At 34.8% G+C, this 17022-nt stretch overlaps 1 pseudogene; it reads left to right on the forward strand.

Annotated features, from left to right (window-relative positions):
• Positions 1–17022, forward strand: part of LOC135216233 (NFX1-type zinc finger-containing protein 1-like) — a 228053-nt pseudogene that overhangs the window by 157503 nt on the left and 53528 nt on the right.

Consider the following 17022-nt stretch of genomic DNA (forward strand, 5'->3'; position numbering starts at 1 on the left):
CATTGCAATCATGGTTTGGTTTGATAAAATCAGCTGATGGAGGTAAGTTTTTTTTGCCTGCATTTAATTCAGAGCAATATTCTTGCTACTATTTAACATAAATTAATATCTAGAAATTCTATATGTTACAGGGTTATGTTTCTTTATATAAAGTTTTTTAAAGTTGAAATATGACTAAATATATCGTCTTGTGAACTAGATTGTTAAATATTTGTTTCATTATTAGATGGCACAGGAGAGCATGGTTTTGTGTAAAGAAATTAACAGATTCCTTTTGCTGTTTTTATGCTATATCTTCATAATACAAGCTTTATGTATTTATTTTTACGGGCGTGAAAACAAAAGTAAAATGTGTTCTTTCATGGCCAGCATTTTTTTATTAAAATACGTTTTTCCTCCACTATTAATTGCAATCAAGTTTCATCCATGTTACTGATGCACAATAATTTTTAATAATTAGCAGTATGAACATTGTTTTCTCAGTTTCAGTTACAAATGCAGCTTAAATTTAGCACTACTTTATTTCTGTGCCAATATTTTCTCCAAAGCAAATAATGTATAATTTTCAAATATATCAGTCCTATTCTACTTCATTAAAGTCATATGTAACCAAACTATGGTACTTTATTATTTACTATCGTACAATCTGAAATGCAAGCAAAATATTATCAAATTCGGTTAGGTTGTTGTAGCAAAACAACTGTTCTCATTCAGATGTTTATGGCTGTAGTATTTAAGCAACGATTATGATGTTACTGACGATAATTGTACCATACTCTTGCTTTTTAACGTATTAAACCAGAAGATATGATAAATTAATTGATGAAGGAAACTTTAGTATTCTGATAAAGGTGAATTTTTTTCTCTTCCTCATTGTAGGCCAGGATTTACCTGTTAGTTCATCATATTTGACATTAAATATTTGTAGACCTGCCATGTAGACCATAGTAAGTGATTAGGCAAATGAAATTCCACATTTTCGTTAAAGAAGTATCACAAATTAGGGTGAAATATCTGTCCGTGACACTAAGGCATCATTAACCAGTCTAGAACGCTGTAATATGGATTGTGGTGCCCGTAGACTTTTTGAATTTTAGTTAGTGACGTTTTTCAGTTAACATCAAGCCCCCAGGAATGAAACCCCTGTCGGTTACCGGGGCTGCCTATACTTTGACTTTCATGTGACATGGGCCCGTGCTCAATTGGGATACCTTACCTCGATGACTGGCTGGTGCTGACAGGTTCCAGAAAAAAGCTGGTTCTAGGCAGCTATCGTCTTCTCCAGTTTTGTCCGAGCTTAGGCATTGTGGTAAACTTGGAGAAGTTTAATCTGCTTCCCAGACAAAGGATTCTTTATTTGGGCATGTCTATAGATATGGCAGCATCTAGGGTTTTTCCATCACACCAGTGGTTGCAGAAGTTCAGGTCTGTGTCATGCTCCTTCCTTTCACAGGCCGAATAGCCAGCTCATGAGTTACAGGTTCTTATTGGGATCTTGTCATCTTGTAAAGCTGATCTCTCATAGTCAACTCCACCTTCACTCTCTGTAGTTGAGGCTGAAGGAGTTATTGTCTACCATTGGTGGTTTGACGACCAGAAGCTTACGGTAGGAGTCCTTCTACATTCATCCCCTCCAGATTTACTCTTGTTCTCGGATGCTTCCATCGATGGTTGGGGTGCTCATCTCGAGGATCTCCTGGCCTTAAAGTGTTTGGAGTGTGGAAGACAAGCTGCTTCACATCAACGTGTTGGAGTTGAAAGCAGCTTTCCTAGGTCTGCAAGAGTTCCGAGAGAGGGAAGAGGGTCATGTTCTGATGTCAGGCAACACCACATTGGTGGCCTACATGAACAAAAACTGGGGGTGCTGGTGTCTCACAAACTCCACTCATTGACAGTCGAGATGCACTATAGTCGATTCATTTAAGGTAGATTCTTGCGCCTATGAGACGTTTGTTTGGCAGCCTCTGATTGGCTGGTACCGGGAGGTAGGCCGCTCGCTCATTGTGTCATATTTTCGTCTGTGACTTAGAAAACATGCAGTATGTTTATATTTCTTCATTTATCTCACGTTTTCCAAAAGATAATAAAGTTTTGGTCATTCCAAAGGATTCGGTATTAATTGTACAACTAAATAATCTTTTCCTGAAACAATTAGATAAAACACAAAGGAATTACAACGAGTAAAAGTGAAGAGAAAAAGTTTCAATCTTTACACCTGTTTTTATTTATCATCGGATTTTTAATAAGTCATACGATCAAGATGAATTAAAACTTGTATTTTCATACAATAAAATCACCCTGAATACGCTGGTGCTTTCAGATTTTGGATGCGTGTAATATGTGAAGAGAAAATGAAGAATATAAGAATATATCTTATTATGTTGCAGCCGTACTTGACTCAGCCTAATAGGAAGTCTATCTTTCTTAATTATTTGTTGTTTATTACTTCACTGAGATTATTATTTCATATCACTCAAATAAGTGTCTGGTGTCTCTTTCATTTGAAAATATATTCATAAAATAAAATTAGGAACAATATCTTGAAACAACCTGATTAAAGTTTAGGCTGAGTTGAAGAGTGTGAAGTCGTCTTTCCACAGAGTTCAACTTCTTTGCTGGATTGAATTCCCCGCGGCCCGCATGGGTCTGAGCTAACGATACCAGATGCAACCATCTGATTATTATTATTTTTTTTTCCTTATCAGATATGCCCAGACATACTATATGATATTGTATTTAAAATGTTCGACAGTTATATTGGAAATTCTGTGTATTTATTTTCAGAAAATGTGATAATATAACATGGTAAATATTGTGGAAACTGCAACCTTTTATATCGCTAATTGGCAACTAAAATCTCTTGCTGAGGCGAAAACGCAACGACGACGCCTTGCAGATCTCATTCTCTCAGCAATATCGTCAAACTTGAATCATTTACTGATGCAACATAATAAGACATATTCTTCATTTTCTCCTCACATTTTACACGCATCCAAAATCTGAAAGCACCAGCGTATTCAGGGTGAATTTGTTGTATCAAGTTTTATTTGATCTTAATCGCGTTAATGATGCAAAATACGATAATAAATAAAAACAGGTATAAAGAATTAAATCCTTCTCTTTTCACTTTTACTCGTTGTAATTCCTTTGTGTTTCATCTTATTGATTTTAGGAAAAGATAACTTGGTTGTACAATTAATACCGAATCCTATGGTATGACCAAAATTTTCCTATCTTGAGCAAAGCATGAGTTGATTGAAGAAATATAAACATAATATTGCTAGTTTTCTAAGCCACAGTAGAAAATAATGAGTCTGAGCGAGCGGCCTACCTCCCGGTACCAGCCAATCAGAGGCCGCCAAACAAACGACTCGTAGGCGCAAGAATCTACCTTAAATGAATCGACTATAGTGGGCAATTGAGCTCATGGCCAGGTACATTCCAGCCAGAAGGAATGTGGTGGCTGACAAGCTAAGTCGGAGTCAAGTCCTAGGTATGGAGTGGGCTCTGCAACAGGACTCAGTGGTCCCAGATCCGCCTTCCCTCCGTTCTGCCTGGTCTGTCAGGTCCTGAACAGAGTAATGTGCTCTCGAAATCTCAGGATGACCTTAGTGGCACCTCTTTGGCCTCAGGTGGAGTGGTTCCCATACCTTCTGTCCCTTTTGTCATAGGTTCCAAGAGAAATCCCCCATGGCACAACCTCCTTAAGTATCTCCTGTGAGCAAGAGACTTTTCTCGCAAAGCTGCTGACCAGATATCCGGCTATCTCAGGAGATCTTCATCAGCAGGTTACCAAGGCAAGTGGGCCGTCTGCTATGATTGGTGTCTTCGATGGGGTTTCTCTCCACTCAGAACTTCTGTTCAGGTTATAGCAGATTTTCTTGATATTTCTCAGGTATGAGAAAGGTCTTTCTGTCTCTCGGCTATCAGAAACTACAGGGCTGCCTTGGGTTTGGTTTTGCTCTTGAAGGGCGTGGGCATCTCTTCATCCTGGGAAAATCTCGTTGTTCAGGTGTTTTGAATAATCCTGTTCACCAAGGGAACGCAACCTCCGATGTGGGATCTTACTCTGGTCCCGAGTAGTCTCACCTGAGCTCCATTTGAGCCACTACGTTAATCATCAGGCAGAAATCTGACTCTGAAGACACTTTATATTGGTTTTGGCTTCCTTGAAAAAATTTGTAGAGCTTCATGGCCTGTGATGTAACGTAAACACACCAGGGGTTGGGGTCTTTGGCCTTTGAATTTGTCTCGGAATTCACGGCTTAGACTCAGAATTCTTCGGTGCATGATGACAGATTAGCCCCATTTTTTATTCCCTCACCTAATGAGTTTGTGAACAGTATACTCTCTGAACATCTTTTCTGTTGTGTGAAGGATGAATAAAAGTATAGTTAATTTTCATTCATGGAATTATACTCTGTTAATTATGGTAACTAACCACGGCAAACAAATTATTCTCTTTTCGGTTTGTGTCAGTACTTGCTATTTATTCCAGTGCCTGGACTTGTACAGTGCACAGAAATCTAAGTATTGTACCATCTACCAAAAGACTGAAATCTGCATATTAAGCATATACTCATGCAATCTACCGAAAATTTCATCACATATATGTGATGAAATCATGGTTTAGGACAAAATTTTAAGGTTCAGATGATACACAAGATCAGATAATGCATGAGTGATTGTGAAAATTGTGGATCTTACTAAATATAATTGTTGGAAAAAAAAATTACTACTTTTGTATTAAGGAGTTTACCAGCCTGAGAAGAATCTTTAGTAGGCTTAAGGTTTGGGTAAACTAATCCTTCTTACAATAATGTATTAAGGAGCAACCTTCGGTTCCAAAACTCGAAGCACAGCATACCCCAAGGGGTTCGTATAAGGGATTGTGGACCTGTTTAGAAACGGCTTTCTTGTTTTGTTTATTTTAAATTTTTAGACTAAGTACCATACAACAGCATTTGTAATAATATCATCTCTACATAGCCAATATTTCACAAGATACCTGTTGTTGAAAAAGATAGCCTGTAAATCACAGATGGTTGTTATAAAAGATAGCCTATACACTGATGGTTTTGCAATTTAGCAGTCATCTTATACTACAGATATAAGATGATTTCATGAAAATTTTCTAAAGTTTTTTTTACCTCCTCTTGTCCAAATGTCTTCTTATACATTAAAACTTACAGTAAGTATTTGCAATCAGAATGAAATGAAAATTTCCAGTCTTCTGTTCCCAAGTCCCAGACCCGTAGGGCAGTGATGGACAATCTGGATGTGAATGTCTTCATGCTCTTTAGTCTCCTCTGTAGGGTGATCAACAGTGCTCTTGACCACTAGTCTTCTGATGATTGCGGTGACTCCTTGTTGGCCCCACACCAATTGATACGTAGGTCTGCTGACACTCCTGGTTGAGGTACGCCAAAGTCGTTGGCTTTGTGGCCCACCCGCCTGTCTCATCCTCGCATTTTCAGTTCCAGCTTGCAGAGTAGAATTGCTTCATGTGTGGAAGTTATCCAGTGTATTTTACAAGTTTTTTTTAACAAGATAGCTGCCTGACTTTTTAATGCCGACAAGATAGCTGTCTGACCACTTTTGCCGTTCCTCTGGGGTCATCTACCAAAGGAAGTGGGTAATATTCTGCAGTAGAATCTAACTAGTTTTAAGTAAGATTTAGCATGTATTGCACTGTGCTTTCTCTTTTGTCAAGGGAAACAAGAGGACTTGATAGACCCTTGTTCTGAAACTGTTACTTGGTAATAGCCAGAATAAGCTGCCCACCATCTTGACAACCCTTATTGGAGGTGTCATTTCTCTTTGAAGTTGTTCCTCATTCTGGTTAACTTCCTTACCAGACCAGTAGGCCCACTTGCTTTTGCAGCTGTGAGCGTGAATCCAACTTGACCTTTCTAAGGCATAAGTCTTCTAATGTAAATTGTAATAATTGCATCCTAGCAGGTACAAATAGGTTTTTAAAAGTAAACTACCTTAACCACCTTACTGTGTTCCTGCAGCAGAAGGCAAATGTGAAGTGACAAGGAAGCTAGTGAAGTGTTACCCCTCTCACCCCAACTCTACCAGTTATCTATGTTGTTACCAAGATTCAATGGCCAATCCAGCTTGTGATGAATGCTCTAATATAAAAGGTTCAGGTTTGAATACTTAGGAAAAATGCTGATTATTTTTAAAATGTGTTAGAAAAAATGAAATTCCTTTTTAGAAATGTTACTTTTCCTATGCAAAATTTTAGTTAAAAAAAAAAAAAAAGTCTTTATTTATAAGATATGTTTTCTTGATTAAAACTTGATAAAAGCTAATATGTTTTCAGATGTCAGTTTCCTTGTAGTGCTGACTGTCCACCTTGCCAAGAAATGTGCAATTGGAAATGTCAGCATAGTCGTTGCCGAAAGAAGTGCGGCTTACCTTGCAATTTTTGTCAGGTAATGTAATATCTGTATCACACTGTTTTCTCCCATTTTGTTTTCTCCTATTTTGGTACTCTTGTGTGCACACCTTACTTTAATCAGTATTAAAAAACTCTTCACTTTATGAGGGCCGGCTGGCTAATGCCATTTTTTAAGAACAGGACTTTGATATTTGTACCGCTTGATAAGGTGACTTGGGACATCTCCAAACTGCATATGATTTTCGCCTCTGACCTTCGGTTTTGTGACGCCAGGGTGATTTATCTCAAAAATAACCATTTTTCAAGTCTATCTCCTCCCTTGATATTTAATATTAAGACCTGGGGATTACTACCATTACATAGAGCTGATGAAGACCTCCAATCAAATGAGGATTTTTTTTTTTTTTTCTAAAAGTAAATTTTTTTGTTAGATTTGAATTTTCCATTGTGGTGATAAAAATAAACCCTATAAGTCATGAAAATAATGTATAAAAAAAAGACAAAACAAAAATTGGAAAAAGGGCTTGAATTGATTGTTCTGAGTTATATTCCAAATTTCAGTGATATAGCTTGAAAACTAAGTGAGAAGATAGATTTTGAAGGTCAATAAGTATAGTTTTGAGATACGGGCGTTCTAAGTTTTAATTTGTCTTTTTATAATGACATTGTTAATAAATTATGGTTATTATAAATGTATATTTCTGGTTTGGGTATTAACCCTTAAACGCCGAATGGACGTATTAAACGTCGAGTCAGAATCTCCCCCGATTTCCGAATGGACGTACCATACGTCGGCTCAAAAAAGTTTTTTTTAAAATTCGCGGAAAAATACTTATAGGCCTACCAGCCGAAAACTTTTGAATCGCGCCTTGGGAGATGCTGGGAGTTCACGGATCAAGGCGTTGTTTTGTTTACAATCGTTACGCAGGCGCGCAAGCGCGAATTTCTTTCTTATCGCACTAAAAAGTATCAGTGACACATCTCAAAAATTATTTCGTCCCTTTGACATAATTGTTGCACATTTTTAAATTATCCGTTACATGAAGTATTATATATGAAAATGTGCGCAATTTCATTTAGAATACAACAAAAAAATATTCATGATTGTAACTTTTATCAGTTTTGAAATATTTCCATATAAATAACGATAAGTGCCAAAATTTCAACCTTCGGTCAACTTTGACTCTACCGAAATGGTCGAAAAACGCAATTGTAAGCTAAAACGCTTATATTGTAGTAATATTCAACTATTTACCTTAATTTTGCAACAAATTGGAAGTCTCTAGTACAATATTTCGAATTATGGCGAATTTATGAAAAAACTTTTTCCTTACGTCCGCGGTAACACTTCCGAAAAAAATCATACATGCGATTGTGGTAATGTTTGCACCATTTTAAAATTAGCCGTTATATAAAGTTTTATATATGGAAATGTGCGCAATTTCATGCACAATACAACTAAAAACAACCCATGGTTGTAGCTTTTATCAGTTTTGAGATATTTTTATATAAACAACGATATTTGCCAAAATTTCAACCTTCGGTTAACTTTGACTCTACCGAAATGGTCGAAAAACACAATTGTAAGCTAAAACGCTTATATTCTAGTAATATTCAAGCATTTACATTCATTTTGCAACAAATTGCAAGTCTCTAGCACAATATTTCGATTTATGGTGAATTTATGACAAAAATAATATTTTCTTTTCAGCAAATTTTCTTACTCTGTATGTTAGTGAGATGTTTTCCTTGTATTTTCCTCTTTGGCTTGATGAAATTTCATCATGCCAATGAGGAAAAGACTAGCAAACCATCTAGCTGACATACAGACGAAGAAAATTAACTCTAATATGATTACAGAATATCATAATATATGTAATATTAGTGTAGTTAGTGAAGAGAGATAGAGGGAGGGGTGCATAGTTAGGAATGCCCCCGTCTTGCCTGTCACACACGTCGTGCAGTGCCCCAGGCTATGGTCGTTGAGCAAAGGGATCTTCATTTATGATAAATAACATAGTTTTGGTTTATTAATATCCAAAAATGATTATGAAATTCATAATAATCATGATTTATTAACAATGTCTTTATAAAAAGAGAGTACACGTTCGAGTTTCACCTCTGACATTCTCTTGCTTTTACATTCTTGCTTTTAAATTTGTTTATCTTTGCTGAAACAAAGATAAACAATGTAAAAGCAAGAGAATGTCAGAGGTGTAACTAGGTGTACTCTCTTTATACAAAGACATTGTTAATAAATCATGATTATTATGAATTTCATATTCCTTTTTGGATATTAATAAACCAAAACTATGTTATTTATCTTAACCCTTAAACGCCGAAGCGGTAAAAATCAAAAACTCCCCCGAATGCCTGGAGCCGGTTTTGAGTGATCGCGGAAGCGGAAAAAATAATTTTTTCAAAAAATCACAGCGCGCTTAGTTTTGAAGATTAAGAGTTCATTTTTGGCTCTTTTTTTGTCATTGCCTGAAGTTTAGTATGCAAATCATCAGAAATGAAAAATAATATCATTATCATATGTAAATAATGCGATATATGGTAGCAAAAAAAAAAAATTCATACATAATTGAATTAAAATCACGCTGTGCAAAAAACGGTAAAAGCTAACGAGTTTCTTTTTTTTCATGTATTGTACACTAAATTGCAATCATTTTGATATATAATACATTGTAAAACAATAAAAGCAACACCGGAAAAATATTATCACAAAATGATATACGAATTCGTAACGCGCGGACGTAAAAAAATGTTTTTTTTTCAAAAATTCACCGTTAATCTAAATATTGTTTTAGAGACTTCCAATTTGTTTCAAAATGAATACAAATGATTGAATATTACGATACTGTAAGAGTTTTGTTTAGCTTGACAATTGCGTTTTTTTTTTCGGCCCATTTCGGTAGAGTCAAAGTTGACCGAACGTGGTTTTTTTCTGTTATTTGTTGTGATTTATATGCAAATATTTCAAAAATGAGAAAAGCTACAACCTTCAAATATTTTTCCTTTTATTTTACATGATATTGCGCACATTTTCATATATAAAACTCTATGAAATACCTAATATGAAACGGAGCAAATTTTCCGAGAATTCGATGTACGCAATTTGGAGATTTATGGCGGAGAATCCGCGGCGGTGGAGGGAAGGAAAGTTTTTTCATAAATTCTTCACCATAAATCGAAATATTGTGCTAGAGACTTCCAATTTGTTGCAAAATGAAGGTAAATTTGCTTGAATATTACTAAAATATAATTAAGAGTTTTAGCTTACAATTGCGTTTTTTTTTCAAACCATTTCGGTAGAGTCAAAGTTGAAGCCGAACATGTTTTTTTCTATTTATCGTGATTTATATGCAAATATTTCAAAAATGAGAAAAGCTACAACCTTCAATTATTTTTTGTTGTATTCTACAGGAAATTCCGCACATTTTCATATATAACACTTTATGTAACGGCTAATTTAAAATGGTGCAAACATTACCACAATCGCACGAATGATTTTTTCGGAAGTTACCGCGCGGACGTAAAGAAAATGTTATTTTTTTTCATAAATTCACCATAAATCGAAATATTGTGCTAGAGACTTCCAATTTGTTACAAAATGAAGGTAAATGATTAAATATTACTAAAATATAAAAGTTTTAGCTTACAATTGCGTTTTTCAACCATTTCGGTAGAGTCAAAATTGACCGAAGGTTGAAAATTTGTCACTTATCATTTTTTATATGAAAATATTTCAAAACTGATAAAAGCTATAACCATGGGTTGTTTTTAGTTGTATTGTGCATGAAATTGCGCACATTTCCATATATAAAACTTTATGTAATGGCTAATTTTAAAATGGTGCAAACATTACCACAATCGCATGTATGATTTTTTTCGGAAGAGTTACCGCGCGGACATAAGGAAAAAGTTTTTTCATAAATTCACCATAAATCCAAATATTGTGCTAGAGACTTCCAATTTGTTGCAAAATTAAGGTAAATAGTTGAATATTACTACAATATAAGCGTTTTAGCTTACAATTGCGTTTTTCGACCATTTCGGTAGAGTCAAAGTTGACCGAAGGTTGAAAATTTGGCACATCGTTATTTATATGGAAATATTTCAAAACTGATAAAAGTTACAATCATGAGTATTTTTTTGTTGTATTTTAAATGAAATTGCGCACATTTTCATATATAATACTTCATGTAATGGATAATTAAAAAACGGTGCAAAAATTATGTCAAAGTGACGAAATAATTTTTGAGATGTGTCACTGATACTTTTTAGTGCGATAAGAAAGAAATTCGCGCTTGCGCGCCTGCGTAACGATTGTAAACAAAACAACGCCTTGATCCGTGAACTCCCAGCATCCCCCAAGGCGCGTGATTCAAAAGTTTTTGGCTGGTAGGCCTATAAGTATTTTTCCGCAAATTTAAAATAAAAACTTTTTTGAGCCGACGTATGGTACGTCCATTCGGAAATCGGGGGAGATTCTGACTCGACGTTTAATACGTCCATTCGGCGTTTAAGGGTTAATAAACCAAAACTATGTTATTTATCATAAATGAAGATCCCTTTGCTCAACGACCGTAGCCTGGGGTACTGCACGTGTGTCAGGCAAGACGGGAGTATTCATAACTATGCAGCCCTCGTTAATTTTCTTCGTCTGTATGTCAGCTAGATGGTTTGGTAGTCTTTTCCTCATTGGCATGATGAAATTCTTGTCAAAACAAAGATAACATATACATAAAAGCAAGCGAATCTCAGAGGTGAAACTCTTAATGTATACACTACAAGAGGTTTCTCCTCATACTGGAAGGTGGTAAACTGACTTAAGTTCCCTCCTGCCGCCTCATGGAATCTTTAACAGATGCCATTGCTCACAATTTTTTTGACAATAATTATTAAAATTTACGCTAACAGAAGTAATATTGCATTTTCTTGTAACGGATCAATGTTTTTGGCTTACTGAGTTTAGTTTACTAATTACCTTGTAACTACAAAAGTAAGAGGAATTTTGACGAAATATTTCGTTTACATATTCTCCATTGCCAAACGAAGCTCCATGAATTTTTTCATGACTGCATTTTTTGCCGTATACCCTCATATATAAGGGTTTCGGCCCGGCCCCCTTAACCCTTTAACGCCGTTTGGACGTATTGAACGTCGATATAAATTGTCTGTTGGGTGCCGGTTGGACATATGGTACGTTGATATAAATTGTCTGTTGGGTGCCGATTGGACGTAAGGTACGTCGATATAAAGAAGTTTTTTTAAAATTCGCGGAAAAATACTTATAGGGCTACCAGGCGAAAACTTTTGAATCACACGCCTTGGGGGATGCTGGGAGCTCACAGATCAAGGCGTTGTTTTGTTTACAATTGTTACCCAGGCACAAGCGCGAATTTCTTTCTTCTCGCACTAAAAAACATCAGCGACACATCTCAGAAATTATTTTGTCACTTTGACATAGTTTTTGCACCATTTTATATTAGCCGTTACATGGAGTATTATATATGAAAATATGTGCAATTTCATGTAGAATACAACTAAAAACAACTCATGTAGCGTTTATCAGTTTAGAAATATTTTTATATAAATAACGATAAGTGCCAAAATTTCAACCTTTGGTCAACTTTGACTCTACCGAAATGGTCAAAAAACACAATTGTAAGCTAAAACTCTTATATTCCAGTAATATTCAATCATTTACCTTCATTTTACAACAAATTGGAAGTCTCTAGCTTAATTTTTTTATTTATGGTTAATTTATGGAAAGAACTTTTTCCTTACGTCCGCACGATAACTCTTCCTAAAAAAATCTGAAATTTGTTCGTGCGATTGTCGTAATGTTTACACCATTTTAAATTAGCCGTTACATATAGTTTTATATATGGAAAAGTGGGCAATTTTATGTAGAATACAACTAAAAACAATCCATGGTTGTAGCTTTTTTCAGTTTTGAAATATTTTCATGTAAATAACGATAAGTGCCAAAAAATAACCTTCGGTCAACTTTGACTCGACCAAAATGGTCAAAAAACAGAATTGTAAGCTAAAACTCTTACATTCTAGTAATATTCAATCATTTACCTTTATTTTGCAACAAATTGGAAGTCTCTTGCACAATATTTCGATTTATGGTGAATTTATGAAAAAAAAATTTCCTTACGTCCGCACGGTAACACTTCTGAAATAAATCATAAATTTTTTCGTCCGATTGTCGTAATGTTTGCACCATTTTAAATTAGCTGTTACATAAAGTTTTATATATGAAAAAGTGTGCAATTTCATGTAGAATACATGAAAATATTTTATCAGTTTTGAAATATTTTCATATTAACCCTCTTACACCGACTGGACGTATTTTACGTCGACATTTTTTGTCTCCCGTGTGCCGACTGGACGTATTTTATGTCTACTCACAAAAGTTTTTTTTTTAAATTCGCGGAAAAATACTTATAGGCCTACCAGCCTAAAACTTTTGAATCACGCGCCTTGGGGGATGCTGGGAGTTCACGGATCAAGGTGTTGTTTTGTTTACAATTGTTACGCAGGCGCGCAAGCGCGAATTTCTTTCTTGCCGCACTAAAAAGTATCTGTGACACATCTCGGAAATTATTTCGTCACTGACATAATTTTTGTACCATTGTAAATTAGCCATAACATGAAGTATTATATATGAAAATGTGCGCATTTTTATGTAGAATACAACAATAAAATATTCATGATTGTAGCTTTTATCAGTTTTGAGATATTTTCATATAAATAACGATAATTGCCAAAATTTCAACCTTCTGTCAACTTTGACGCTACCGAAATGGTCGAAAAACACAATTGTAAGCTAAAACTCTTATATTTTAGTAATATTCAATAATTTACCTTAATTTTGCAGCTAATTGGAAGTCTCTAGCACAATATTTGGATTTATGGTGAATTTATGAAAAAACTTTTTCCTTACGTCCGCGGTAACTCTTCCGAAAAAAATCATACATGCGATTGTGGTAATGTTTGCACCATTTTAAAATTAGCCGTTATATAAAGTTTTATATATGGAAATGTGTGCAATTTCATGCACAATACAACTAAAAACAACCCATGGTTGTAGCTTTTATCAGTTTTGAGATATTTTCATATAAATAACGATAATTGCCAAAATTTCAACCTTCGGTTAACTTTGACTCTACCGAAATGGTTGAAAAATGCAATTGTAAGCTAAAACGCTTATATTCTAGTAATATTCAAGCATTTACATTCATTTTGCAACAAATTGCAAGTCTCTACCACAATATTTCGATTTATGGTGAATTTATGAAAAAAATAACATTTTCTTTACGTCCGCGCGGTAACTCTTCCGAAAAAATCATACGTGCGATTGTGGTAATGTTTGCACCATTTTAAATTAGCCGTTACATAAAGTTTTATATATGAAAATGTGCGCAATTTCATGTAGAATACAACAAAAAATAATTGAAGGTTGTAGCTTTTCTCATTTTTGAAATATTTGCATATAAAACACGATAAATAGAAAAAAAACCATGTTCGTTCAACTTTGACTCTACCAAAATGGTCGAAAAATGCAATTGTAAGCTAAAACTCTTATAGTCTAGTAATATTCAGTCATTTATCTTCATCTTGAAATAAATTCAAAGTCTCTAGCAAAATATTTAGATTGATGGTGAATTTAAAAAAAAAATCTTTCCTTCCCTCCGCGCGCGGATTCTCCGCCACAAATCTCCGAAATGCGTACGTACCATTCTCGGAATATTTGCTCCGTTTCATATTAGGCATTTCATAGAGTTTTATATATGAAAATGTGCACAATTTCATGTAGAATAAAACTAAAAATATTTGAAGGTTGTAGCTTTTTTTATTTCCGAAATAATTGCATATAAATAATATATATATAAAAAATTTCGACATTCGGTCAACTTTAACTCGTCAGATATGGTCGAAAACTGCAATTGTAAGCTAATACTCTTACAGTATAGTAATATTCAATCATTTGTCTTCATTTTGAAAGAAATTGGAAGTCTCTAGGACAATATTTAGATTTATGGTGAATTTTTGAAAGAAATATTTGTTTACGTCCGCGCGTTACGAATTCATGCATTATTTTGTGATAATATTTTCTCTGTGTTGCTTTTATCGTTTTACAATGTGTTATATACCAAAATGATTGCAATTTAGTGTACATTACAACGAAAAAAAAGTAACTTTTTACCCTTAACCGTTTTGCGCACAGCGCGATTTGAATACAATTATATATGAAATTTCGTTTTTGCGCTATCATATATCGCATTATTTATACTATATGATAATGATAATTTTTTTCATTTCTGATGGTTGCATACTAAACTTCAGCCAATGACAAAAAAAGGAGCCAAAAATGAACTCTTAATCTTGAAAACTAAGCACGCTGTGATTTTTGAAAAAAATATTTTTTCCGCTTCCGCGCTCACTCTGAAACACCTCCGGCACACTGGAGACAATTTTTTTTTTACCGCTTCGGCGTAAGAGGGGTAATAACAATAATTGCCAAAATTTCAATATTCGGTCAACTTTGACTCAACCGAAATGGTAAGAAAACGCAATTGTAAGCTAAAACTATTACATTCTAGTAATATTCAATCATTTACTTTTATTTTGCAACAAATTAGAAGTCTCTAGCACAATATTTCGATTTATGGTGAATTTACGAAATAAACTTTTTCCTTGCGTCCGCGCGGTAACTTCTGAAAAAATCAGAAAAATTTTCGTCTGATTGTCGTAATGTTTGCACCATTTTAAATTAGCCGTTACATAAAGTTTTATATATGAAAATGTGCGCAATTTCATGTAGAATACAACCAAAAATAACCCATGGTTGTAGCTTTTATTAATTTTGAAATATTTTCATATAAATAATGATAGATAGAAAAAATTCGTCCTTCAGTCAACTTTAACTCTACCGAAATGGTCGAAAACTACAATTGTAAGCTACAACACTTACAGTCTAGTAATATTCAATCAAGTACCTTCATTTTGCAACAAACAGGAAGTCTCTAGCACAATATTTCGATTTACGGGGAATTTTTGAAAACAGCTTTTTTTTACGTCCCCGTGTTACGAATTCATGCATCATTTTGTGATAATATTTTCTCTGTGTTGCCTTGATCGTTTTACAATGTGTTATATACCAAATTGATCGCAATTTAGTGTACAATACAACAACAAAAATTAACTCTTTACCTTTAACCGTTTTGCTCACAGCGTGATTTGTATACAATTATACGTATATGACATTTTTTTGTGCTGTCATATATCCCAATATTTATGTATGATAATGATTTTTTTTTCCATTTCTGGTAGTTGCATACTAAACTTCAGGCAATGACAAAAAAAGGAGCCATAAATGAACTCTTAATCTTGAAAACTAAGCGTGAAGTGATATATAAAAAAAAAAAAAAAATTCCGCTTCGGCGCTCACTCGCGAACGCTGCCGGCATAGGGGAGACGATTTTTTAAATACCGCCTCGGCGTGTAAGGGTTATGAATGTAAATATTTATGGGGCACTAAACTTACTCAAGAGTGAGATGAATACTAATTAAGAACTTGCAAATTTTTGAAGATGAAAGTACTCATTAAGGCTAGGTTTGCTACCCTTCCTCCCAGAAAAAAAGCCTTTAATGAATTTATGTATCTTTGCTCCGGAAGTTTATATCTACTGAATTCAAAATGTGTAATTACAAAGTGTAATTTGGTATCTATAATTATTATTTTTATTATTGTTATATTTAATTTTGAGACAGTTTGAGCCATAAAGGGTTGATATTACCTTGTGGATATAATCTTGGATCAAATCTTAGATTTAGCTAGGTTCTGTAGCCTCTGAAGTTTGAGTAATTTGCTACTTGGAATATTGTGGATGTGGCAAAGTTTGTAGGGTTGTATATCTTGATGTAGTGGTTACAATATCATTGTTCATATGCGGAACAAACCTTCAGCCTTAACAATAGGATAACTTCCTAGTGCCAGCTGGTAACTGGCTAACACAATCAAAGATTGTAAAGCAAGGAATCTGAGAGATCTGACGACTCATACTTGTATGAAGTGATAGTTGGTTAGAGACTGCTCACTGTAGCTTCAGTCTTTTTCCTTAACTGCCTTGGGAGTAGACACTGTTGTTTTTGCTCTCCTTTCAAGCCGGTTGTTTTGTGCCTGTGCTTCTTTCCTTTACAGTGTGTTGTGTGTGATTGTTTCTGTTTATTATGTATTCCTCCGATTCTTCATTGCCTCATCAACACATGTGTCTGGGCATTCGGGGATTTCCATGCTCAAGGTTTCTAGCGTCAACGTCTACAGATCTTTATACGACATGCATTAGGTGCAGAGGGAATTATTGTACTGTAATGAATCCCTGCCCGGAATGTCATTCCTGGCCAAAGTTGCAGTGGAGAGAGTTTTTTAAGACTAGAGAAATCGCAGTTTTGACTCTTCCTTCGTGTGGGGGGGGGGGGGGGGGGGGGGGTTTCTTCTTCTTGTCTGGGCAATTCGTCTTCTCCCTCCCAAGATTGCTCTCCCTGTGGCTATTTCAAGTGTTCCCATGTTGCCTTACTTTTCTTCCATG

The sequence above is a fragment of the Macrobrachium nipponense genome, chromosome 11, assembly GCF_015104395.2.
Source record: "Macrobrachium nipponense isolate FS-2020 chromosome 11, ASM1510439v2, whole genome shotgun sequence".
In the NCBI taxonomy this organism is placed as follows: Eukaryota; Metazoa; Arthropoda; class Malacostraca; order Decapoda; family Palaemonidae; genus Macrobrachium; species Macrobrachium nipponense.